At 43.6% G+C, this 11,644-nt stretch overlaps 1 protein-coding gene across 4 annotated transcripts in view; it reads left to right on the top strand.

The window, feature by feature from the left end:
* Nucleotides 1–11,644, top strand: part of ptbp3 (polypyrimidine tract binding protein 3) — a 29,911-nt gene that overhangs the window by 2,077 nt on the left and 16,190 nt on the right. The window contains exon 1 of one of the 4 annotated variants that reach the window (XM_072714254.1): nt 10,653–10,672. The exons of the other annotated variants lie outside the window; for them this stretch is intronic. The gene's annotated coding sequence lies outside the window, so the exon portion shown is untranslated. Of the gene's footprint in view, nt 1–10,652; nt 10,673–11,644 lie in introns of those variants that run through there. 4 annotated transcript variants of the gene reach the window in all.

Here is an 11,644-nt window from a genome sequence, read left to right as displayed (position 1 = left end):
GGCTGTGATTTGGAGAGATGTTCTGCTTTGTTTTGTTCACAGTAACCAAAGCAAGCCTTTAGCTTTTCAGAGATGCTGCACACATGACTCTTGCTGCTTCTGGATATTCAGATGTTACTGTTATTACTGCCATTTGGATGTTTTCTTATGTTTCTGTGTGTATTTCAGTACAGTGCATTTGCTTTGTTGGTGCCCAATTTGGAAGTATCTGTGCCATTCAACATAGGCAGTTCTACGAGTATTTAGGGTATACCTGTGTGTACCGCTGGTGTCCGAGATGTGCAACGTAATTAGCATGTGAATGCTGGTTGGGAATGTGTAGGTAGCCCTTATTTATACAGCCTGCCTGTTTTCTGGTGTGGTGAAAGGCTGACTCAGTTAAAATTAAGGGGGAAAATGCTATTAACAGACTTAAACCATGAAAAACGGTGCCGTTTCAAATCTGAGTCACTCCGCTGACAATTAAACAGCATCAAACACGGCTCTGCATCTGCTAGTGGTAAAAAGCAGGCACACCGTTGCAATTCAATTTACGTTCGACCCATAAAACACATTTAAAGCCCGAAGAAGCCAAGCGTATATCAAACATGGGCTCCCTTTTCCAGCGAGCGTTAATGAGTTTGCAGGAAGAACGAACCCAGGGAATAATGATTGGCTCATTATTTCTTTAAGATTGGTGGGAGGGGATGAAGGCCGATTTCGAAGGCAGTCCCCTTTCCCGGACCCCTCCCTAACGAACGGAGTGATATGGGGACGTCACTACTGTGATTAATATTCTCTGGAATTATTAAGTTTCAGCATAGATTCTTCAGCCTTTTTCTTGTATAAAATCACAAATGAAGCTCAAGCACGCGAAGTGTTTAGCAGAGCAGCTGACGGTGACTCGTTAATCAGCTAGTCGTGCTGTTTCGCAGACGATCCCGTCCCTGTGCCCTCAGAGCGTTTCTCCTAGCGCGGCTGGCCGTCAGCGAAGCTGGAAGCACGGCTCGGCGACCTGAGCTAAACGTTACCTGACGAGCCCAGTCGAGCTGCTAGGAATCTGTTTTAATTATTAACTGTCATTCGATAGCTGACATTATGTGGTCCCTTTAAGGCAGCATCTGCCAGGTCATTTCATGGTAAAGTAAAAATAACAGCTTTACTTTGGATTAACGGCATTATGGGGATATTAACCAAATGTATAAAGTAACAAAGCTAATCCTGGTTGCGCCTTTTATTTATAAAGAGAAAGGAAATCATAAAGTGAGCTTACACTATCAATAAGTTGTCTATGGCTTTAAAACTGCCTTCCTACACTGATAAGAGCTGCAATTTGATAGGCCGCTGCCCGTGGGTTTTATGATGTTTCAGGGGGTAGAGCAATGTATTTATTTGCATTGTTTGAAAACGCAGGACATTAATCAGCCCAGGGAAGGTGTCTGGTGCATTTCCTGTTGTGTTTGCCCAGCCGTGAAAAGCCAGATGGCTCCTGCCGTCGCTCACGTGAGACGGCCGCACCAAGAGCCAAGCAGAAGACGGCGTGCGTGGCTTAAGGCGTACCTCGGCTTCTGTGCCGGGCAGGGAGAATCTTTTGGGAAGGCTGTGTGGCAGAGGAATGTGTGATTTGCGAATCCTGCTTATCTGCAAGGTTTGAGCTGACGTTGATGTTTTGTCTTGCAGCGGGTCCAGCACAAAAAGGCGAAAAGCACACATTGATGGTCTTCAGTATATTTAATGAAATTTAATCGCTGTCTGTCCCTGGTCTCCACCTGGCGATCAATAAATTCTGTCTCTTTGATCACCATTAAAATACACAGATACAGAGTGAATCAGGCAGTGAGGGCATTAAAATCTTCCACTGTGGTGTGAGGTCACCACGCCACCTGCTGGGACTCAGGTGTGGTTTAAAGAAAGCCATTCTCGAATCTCACTGGTTGAACAATGTTTCCATATTATTCTCCTTTAGCTTTTGTGCCTGGTACCTGTATTAACGGCAGCTAATTTGTCACGTAATATTAAGTCAGCGTGCACTTTAACGTTTGATGTCCTGCTTTGCTCAGGCATGTCCTTTTAGGCTGAACCCCTTAAGGTTTTTTCGGCTCCTGTATGCTTGGCTTTCCCCAAAGTAAAATTAGCCTGGGCGTTTAGCGTGGGTCCTTGGATCCTCGCTCGCTCACTCCCCCGCGGCTCCGCTTCCCAGATCGATCTCCAGCCCGCGCACCTTCGCCACTCTGTAGATTGATGTGGATGGAGTGGAGTTAAAGCCAGAGCCCATGATAAACGTCTCCCCAAGCCCATCAGCTGTTCGCTCCCTTTCCTTATAAATGCCTTGTCCTACTAATCCTCATGAAGAGCTAAGGAAACGGCCGACTGGCTTCTCACTGACCTGAGTTATGTAACCGAATTCCTCGCACATAAGTAAGGTTGTGTCATCAGTGTTTAAGTGCGGTGAAAACCTTGCTCCTTCTTGTCGATGCTTGTATGAGCAAGACTGTGAACCTGTAGGTGGCCTGTGCTTACAGATGGCCTATCTGTGTCTCTGCCATTAACAGAAATCTGTGTTATTAATTGATCTAATTAACGGTGTTAGAGCCATTTTTGTGCTGTAACTAATATGCACATTGACTAATCGGATTTAATATTTTATTAATAGTTCTAATAGAATTTTGAGTTATATTTTTGATATCTGAATATTTTAATAGTTTTGTATTTGTTATAATGTAAGAATTAGGAACCTTAGCACGTAATTGCCACATGATGCAAGTTGATTGGCTGCTGAGTTTAGTGTAAAAGCGTAAGGACGTATAAGACGGCAGAAGCCTTGAATCTAACAGCATCACAGTCTTTTGACCGTCACGTCGTGTAATGTATATTGGTAGCAATTAGGAATTAATCTTTTGTTTTGTATAGTTTTAATTTTATAGTACAGATACAAACATCACCAAAAGATCGAATTCAAGACCTTTTATTTATTATTTTTTTGAGATGTCGAGTGCAAAAGAATTTCGAGGTCCAAGGCTAACAAGTCAGCACGCTTCACTCACAAACGGCATTGTCGTTATTTAGCGGGAATTTGTTGATCCAGTTTTGCAGTATTTTCTTCATTCTGTTGTCAGTTGCTTTCATTAATATAACCTGCAGTTGGTGTCGGTCCTCCATCCTTGTCCTGGTCTCCTTACATGTCCCCTTATGCTTCCTTGATTGAATCCCTCCCTTGATTGTTGCTGTCTTTCTTTTCATAAAAGTCAAACACTTAGTAGACAGAGAATAACTGGCCATTTCCACATTATTTTCCTTTGTTTTCTGCTCTTTACTGTCATTATACAGTCGTTTTTGTGGAACTGGGTCTTCATTGTGAGGGAGACCCATGTATCTCTTGGAGTGGTACTCCCTGCCTGAGACCATCCCGCCGCTTGTCATGTGAGTGACTGTCAGCCCACGTCTTGTGTGTCTGACGGCTTTTCTGTCTCCGTTGTGTTTTTATCGGCTGAGGTGTTTTGCCCCCGGCCCGGGATCTGCGAGCCGTGGCTCTGTGCCGGACTCTTCTCTTGGGACTTTGGGACAAAATATTTAGTATGTACTGGCAGTCCCAGGGTTAAGAATGTCCGACCTGCATATAACTCGTTCTTACGAATGGAATGGCATATAGCGTGTTGTATTAAAAAATACAGTTAAATACAATGGTCTGTAATAACAAATGCACACGTGGAAAAAACTGCATGGTTTTAGTGATTCGTCAGCTTGAGGTACAATGCAGTACAGTATGTAATTTAATATTAATTATTATTATTATGTACTGTTTGATTATTGTTCTGACTTGCCTACAAATCTGACTTAAATATGGACCTAGGGAAAGGATCTCGTTTGTAACCTGGGGACTGTCTGTAATGTAAAAAATTTAGCCAAACCTTGAAACCACTCTTCCCCCCCCCCCCCCAACCCCAGGTTTGCCCTTCTCCTGGATTATTTTGTCTCATATCGCAAACATTTATTGTGAGAGAACTGACCCCTGGTTTTGGTAGATCTAGAATCACTACCAAGCAAACATTTTTCAAAAGGCAGCTGGACACACAGATGGGAGCTGTCTGTGGGTGGGGGAGATCGGGGTGGGGGAGATCGGGGGGGGGGGTTTCTGGGGGGGGGGGGGGGGTTTCTGGGGGCGTGTCCTTGCACAAGCTAAGCTGATTTGTATCCCATCGCGGTTTCTCTAGCTTTCCTTGAAAGACTAAACATTTGCTCTAATCTGAAGCATACTCCCTTGTGACAGCTTTGTGGAAAAGGCCGCACTGGGCTTTGTACAGGTATTGGGTATTGTGCCAGTGGCCGTCTGTGACTTGTTTGTCTGTCCCCCAAATTGCTCAGTGATGTGTGGTGGTCCGACCTCCCACCGATACAGCCTGTCATGTGTCTCGGATCTCCTCTTCACCAGCCGCCTGTAACATGGTTTCACATCTCTTAGCTACTGGTCTCAAGGTGGCCCGTTTTCATTCTGTTCTGTTTCAGTATTGTTTTGTCTCACTACCTTCCTGATATGTGATCATTTAAATAAAATTTCTGATTAAAATATAAAGCAGTTAGGATTTAATTTTTATTATATAATGCAGTCATGTATTTGATTTTAAACAAAAAGTGCAATAATTGTCTCAGTTCATGGAGTCTTTTTATTTAATTGTGGCAGTGAGTGGGTGATGTTTTAATACCTTTTTGAAGTTCCTTTCTACCAGTGAGCCACAGGTTTCTCCCTTTTAAAGTCCTGAGATCATGATTGACAGGCTTTAATGAAATCTGTCATTAATATAGCCTGCTGCAAGCAGCGGTGTGGTCCGCTCACTGTAAGGGTGAGAGAATGATTTCTTCAGATGTATTATGGCGCTTTTCCACTGCCACCAAGAACTGAGCTGTACCCGAGCTCTATCCGTGCTGACACGGCCCTGCTAGTAAGCCGAAAGCGTGACCAAACAGAGCTGGTTGTGTCACTAACATCTGATTGGTCAGAATGCACGGAAACACTGGTGTTCTATGCATAGATTATCTGAAGGAAAAAGCGTATATTCTACACATTATTCGTCATTAGTAGTATCGCACATCGCAATGTATTGATGTATTCCCGATTACTCAGAACATGATTTTCCAACTAATTACTTAAAAAAGTACAATAGAACAGCTGAATGGAATGGATTCGTAATACAAATTTACACAAGTGAATGCTAATTCCGCTAATGTTTGATGCTAATATAACACACAGAGGTGGTAGAAAATTACGAAATTAGCACATAGTAAATCATGATGTACACCGTGTGAACGGTAAATAATCGTCTCTTCGGTTTTGCGTCAGTGTCTCTCTCCACACCTTTACTGAGCAGACCCAGAAACCACGCTGTAACTAGTCTCTCTTCACGGTATGGCTTGGGTACAGGTCGGTTCCTGTATGCCGTTGGAAAAGCACTATTAGTCTTCAAGGTTTTTACACTGATTATCTTACAAAGACAAGGACAAACAAGCGATCTTTTCTCCAAAGTACTACAAACTGAACAATGCATCAATGTATGTTCCAAGTATTTCAATCTTCAAGCAGCAGAGCTGGATTGGTGTTCAAAGTGCCGTTAATACAGACGCATATCTCAGAAGATCTCTTTACTTCTCTCTATGGCCTCTTTGATACCTTTTGGTCACAACTGGACCAAGAAATTCTCTGTTTAGATGAGACTTTACAGTGCCAGTTTTGAGATTTTTATAAAGAACAATGAGATCATGGACAGTGGGACCAGGAACTGTGTTTGTTGTGACAGGAGAGATTTTTGAATGAGCTCAAGACCGATAAACTGCCTCTTTCATGTTATATGACCTCATACCTCAAAGAATAATATTTCCATGAGTATCTCAAGTCCATAGGTTTCTCAAGTACCCTTGTGGTTTAAGTGTGCTTTCAATAAATCTGTAATACTGAATGAGATATGGATATTTACCCAGTGATTCTCATTGCTTTGGCTATTTGGTTTTTTGAATGGTGGTTGCATATTATCGCTGCCCAATGAAAAACACCAATCACCAATAATTCATTTCAGAGGCATGCAAAAAATGCATTTTGTCAGAAACTTCTTTACATAAACCTAAAGCAACATAATGACACACGCATAGCACCACAAATAGAAACCTGTCTTTACACAGCCATTAGTGAATGGTTTAATATTTTAAAGGGACTTGCATGGATTGTTGTCAGTGAGGCAAATACGTCAGTGTCAAGAAGATACAAACTAATCTTGCTTTATATTCACAATTAACAATGATGTTAGCTATCTAGCTATCAGTGTTAAAATTAGCGATATAAAGTAATTCATACAAACTGCTGTCATGAACGCAAATGTTAACTAGAAGAAACATAAACACTAGTTCAATAGATGACTTCATAAAACATCTTTTCATCAGTCAATTAGATGTCAGACACGATCAGTAGACAGAGGGTGTATTTCAACTATAGCTAAAAGACATAGTGGATAAAGAGTGGATAGACGAGGCTTTTATTGAACAGCAAAGAAATGCCACACTGAGGGAGGAGAAATGAGAGACCCCGGGCTGGTGGCTTCTCTTTTTGTCATGGGTTTGAGGTGGTGAGTCAGCTCTGGGAAGCTCCTACTGGGATGCTGAAGCTGCTGAAGCTGACTCTCGGAGCTTTCCGTCTTTGCTGCAGTGGCCGTACGGCCCTCTTCCCTGCTGTGGTGGAAGCGATATTTATTTATTTTTATGAAAACAAGAGTACTGACAGGTTAATCCAGATTTGGAGCCGCATGGGGACAGGTGGTGGATGCTGCTGGATTTCTGTGTGAGATGTGCCAGTCACATGTTGTGCTGAATTTATAAAGTTTGAAGGAAAGGAGACGTAGAAGTGAAAAATACCACTGATGTTTGCAGTCCTGCCTGAATTTGTTCCCACTAAGTGTCACTGCTTGAAATAAACTAAATGTGGATACAGTGGTACCTTGGTTTAGGAGCATAATTCGTTCCGGAAACATGCTTGTAATCCAAAGCACTTGTATATCAAAGCAAATTTTCCCATTAGAAATAATGGAAACTCATATGATCCATTCCACAACTCAAAAATATTCATATAAAAATTATTAATACAAAATATAAAGTAAAAATACATAAAAGAAATTAACCTGCGCTTTACCTATGGAAAGAATCGTGGATGGTGTGAGGGAGACGAGAGAGGAGAAGAGGAGGGTTAAAGTTGCACAAACAGAAAAAGATTCCAGTGAGCCAACAGATAGCATTGATTCTGTTAATTATAGTGAAAGTCGTCCTACAAATTAACAAGGAACCCATCCAATGACAGCCTCTTTTGCCTCCTTTTCGATTTCGCAAAAATGTGGACATTGCATTGTCGTTAAACAGATTCATCGCTCGCACTGCTACGCCCTTATTCAGATGGTGCTTTTCTACTAAATTTTGACTATACGAGTGTGGCATGCCGACTGAGACCAAGCATAGGAGACGATTACCCACAATTCCACAGCGTGAGAAAGTGAATAACCATTGGTTCAGTTGTGATGACGTGCGCTCGGCGTCAAAACAAGAAGCACACGCATGCGCTTCCTGTTTTGAAGCGGAGCGCACGTAAAAACAAGAAAAACAAGGAGCGCATGTGTACCATATGATTTTTGATGATACTTGGCGCTTGTAAACCAGGACTTGCTCGGTTTCCAAGTCAAAATTTATTAAAATTGCGGAACACTCGTAAACCGCGTTACTCGTAATCCGAGGTTCCACTGTATTTGCAATCTTCTTCTACTCAACAATAGGAATTCTATGTGCCACACTTACCCAGGAACACATTAAAATTAAAAATGATGCTTATTTTCTAAGCTAGAAATGCTCGGTTTCTGGGAAGGATGTTGCAGTTGCCTGTATTGTCAAATTGGGCATCACCCTCCTAAATTCAGTAGGAGGCCCACCTGTAAGTATATACTGGAGAAGATAAGCTGTACGCTTACACAGCTGTTAAAAAGTGACAGGCTCTTAGGCTCATGCAGTTCTGTGTCAGCGGTTGAGCACTAACCATGTACCAACTCTGTTTAGTTTCTTTGTCACTGTATTTTGTTAGTGTCGGTCTTTCCATGTAATGGAGTACTGCGGTAGTACGACTCCCCGTACAGTAGGTGGCAGTGTGCAGCCTCCTCATCTGAAATTCGTCAGACACCCACAGCTCATGAAGAACAAAATTTGGAAATGAGGTTGTTATTGTAAATGATATGGTGACCAGCGATCATTTTGAGGGCTTTTTTCACCTGACTTCGGTTAGCATGATTAGGTTTTTCTTGTGATTTGCACAATTTTTGGTTGTTGGATTTTGGCGTTGTGCTTTGTAATCACTTCACAGTATCGCTGCATTAGCTCTAGTTGATGTGAGAGATACGATGGGTAATGATTGTTGAGCTCTTGGTATTTTTTAATAGTCTACAATTGAAAATATTCCTCTTTGAATGAACAGCCATTAATTCTGGCAGCCTGATTTCAGTAACTGTTCGGGGGGGGCGAAGGCTTGCATTAGGTGCACAGTTACTGGATATTTTTCTGAATTGGGATTGTGTTTCATTATTCATTACCTCAGTGGTATTATTGTGTTTTATAATCATGGTAAGAGTGGAGAAAAAGAGACATGGAAATGCAACCAGTGTCAGACTGTCACTGTGATCAAGGGCATAGGAAGATGGGGATATTTACTTTGGGTTTATTGTCCCAACAAAATAATAGAATTTTACATTTAAATGATTAAATTATGTGTCTCCCCCCCCACCCCATTTGAAACTCTCTTCTACGCCAGTGACTATCATGCAGACTCCCTGTAATAAGTGACGAGAGCCTGTGGCCTTCAAGGTTTGACGATTCTAAGTTTTGAAATAGTGCAAGTTTCGGATAAACAAAACACACAAGCGCTAAATGCTGATGAACGACAGTTGCATCGAGTAGTAGCAAGCTAAAGCAATGCAAAACGTATCAAGCTAATCAAGTTAGACGTGTCTAGCATTTTGAACAGTGTCGTTTATTGTGACGTTCATTGTGGTGAAATAAAATTAGCTGGTGTTTCTTCCATGGTGGATCACATTAGTGGGGGATTAAAGTGCCATCTATGAAAGACACTCACAATAAAAGATAATATTGATATCTTATAATAAACATTGACTCTACAGCAGGCTTTGCTTTGACTGCTGGCTTATGCAGCTGAACCTCCGTGTAAGGACAGTGCTTTAAGCGTTTTATACAACAGCAGCGATGCACTGGATCCTGAGCAAAGTGGACCTTACCTTTTACCACGTTGTGCCTGGGCTTCTTCCTGTCATTAGCTGTCTTTGACGGTGCCTGCTCATAATAACCCAAATCATGGCATGTAAGGAAGGTGGGGTCGTTTGTAATTTTTTTTAGATAATGTTACCTTGGTAAAAAATCTGCCGCTGGATCATGTGTCGTATCCACAGGCTCAGAATGTCAGCTGGCTCCGTGTCCACTGCACTCCTCTTTGTTACACACTTAGAATATTAACGGGAAATGTACACCGGCCTTCACTCTGCCTTAGTAACCTGAGGTTCCAGTTCCTGTTTCCTACAGTCATTGTGTTTGCTAGGCAGGCGGTATAAAAGACAAGCCCTGCGAGTCGGGTCCTCAGAACAGGCCCTGTGTACCTGTATCGTTTTCCTGTAGATGTGCCTGAACAGTCTGTCTCGGCTTCACACCTCACTAGTTAGAAAAGCACAAAATCGGGAATGTCTGATGGCTTGTGGTGTCACGCTCGCTTCAGGTGATTCTAGGGCACGTGAATCTGCAGGCACCCTGTGGCGTTTCAGTCTGGCTACCCAGAAGGCCTGAAGACCTCTAAACTTTGTGATGACTGTCATCCTCGCCCTGGGCCTGGTCTTCTGTGAAGTGCGTGAGCACTGTTCTGTAGGGCTGCTCACCGCAGCTCGTTCCTGCTTCTATAGTGGTCGCTCATGGCAACTCTGTTCTGGATCACTGGTGCTTATGATAGATGGATGGAGTACTGTGGTTATTAGGCCTGTTAGGATCAGGCAAAATCAGTTTAACGTCACTGTTCAGTAGCTGACCCTTGTTTCGGACACACTGTGACCCCCTCGCACTCCCAGCTTGCCACAGGCCCCGACACCGTCTTCGCTGACCCACCGGACCTCTGTAAAGTGAGCCCAGCAGGTTTTTCCCCGCCTTCCCTCCTTTATTTGTCAGCTTGTATCCTGTTACTGACGAAGGAGACCGTGCTTAATAATAGATGCTGTACACAATGGAGTTTGTGCATGTCTGCCATTCAGTCCCGCTTAGGCATCGTACAGGCTAACAGGACAGCTGCCCCCCTCGTAGGCCAAACTGCCCCGGTTTCTGGGGAGACCGCCTATCGAGCCGTCGAACCTGTGTCCCTGCTGGTTTCCGTGATGCGGCCGTGTGCTGTTACTGCTTCAGCTTCATTGCACGGTACAGCTGAAGCCGTGTATCTGCCCGTGACAGTCTCTCCCTCTCTGCACACCCCACTGTCTCTCTACCTCCTCTCTCTCTCTGTCTCTGTCTCTCTCTCTCTCTCTCTCTCTCGTTCTCTGTCTCTCAAACCTCCTCAAGGCCCGAATGGACCTCCCCTCACCCTGAGTGCTCCCCCTCTTCCCTTCACAGCGGACTAGACTGACATGCGTTTCAGGTACAGTCCTGACTTCTCCGTGATACTTTCCCGTTTTTCTTGTGTCGAGATGGATTCGCTTCTTGTTTTACACTTTGAAACTTCATTAGTTTGATGGCTTGTTATCTTCTGACCAGTTTGTTGTAACGTGGCAAAAACAATCTTGGCATTTTAGGAATGGCGCTGGCCTGTTCTTTTCTTTCCGCATTTCTTCCGATAAGAGTATTCAAGGGCGTCTGATGCAGGAATAAAACAATCTTACTCTGAAAGCAAAAGAAGCTTGTGTCAAAGATGGGGTTCGTATTCTGCTGTGTCAGGGAGTAAAGCTTTTGTAAGACGGATGGTGGAGGATGTAAAGCGGCTTGGCTGGTTTTGTTTTTTGAGTGCCGGGAGTCAGACGTGGTGTGTGTGTTCCTTAGGTGTGTAATGTGCCCGTAGAAGCACTTTAATGAGCTGAGGGGGCTCCGTGCAGGCCCGTGTGTCCCTGAATGGCCGCTGGGTGCGTGCGTGCGTCTTACGCTGTCATAAACTGAGTGCGATGACCCCGTTTTACAGTCATTGTCTCAGTGTCTTAGTGCTGTGATCACAGTACCGACCTGGTCGCTGTTACGGTATCTTGGTACCGGCCCAGTTGCTGTGATGTATCACCACACAGATCTCGGTACTGACCTGTTTGCTGTGGCAGTACCTTGGTAGGGACCCAGTCGCTGTGATGTAACTTACTCATGTCTTGACATCAGTCCGGTCCTTGTGATCAGTATTTTGGTACCAGCTCATTTGCTGTGATGTAAAACCACATGGATTGTGGTACCGACCCGGTCGCTGTGACAGATTCTTGATTCCAACCTGGTTGCTGTGACAGTATCTTGGTACTGACCTGGTCACTGTGATGTAACACCACACAGATCTTGATATTGACCCGATTACTGTGAAACTATCTTGGTACCAACTCTGTTGCTGTGGTCTTCAACCACATGGGTCATGGTACCTACC

The sequence above is a fragment of the Paramormyrops kingsleyae genome, chromosome 7 (assembly GCF_048594095.1).
Source record: "Paramormyrops kingsleyae isolate MSU_618 chromosome 7, PKINGS_0.4, whole genome shotgun sequence".
Classification (NCBI taxonomy): Eukaryota; Metazoa; Chordata; class Actinopteri; order Osteoglossiformes; family Mormyridae; genus Paramormyrops; species Paramormyrops kingsleyae.
The sequence above is the reverse complement of the archived record's forward strand: the minus strand, read 5'-3'. Positions and strand labels throughout refer to the sequence as shown.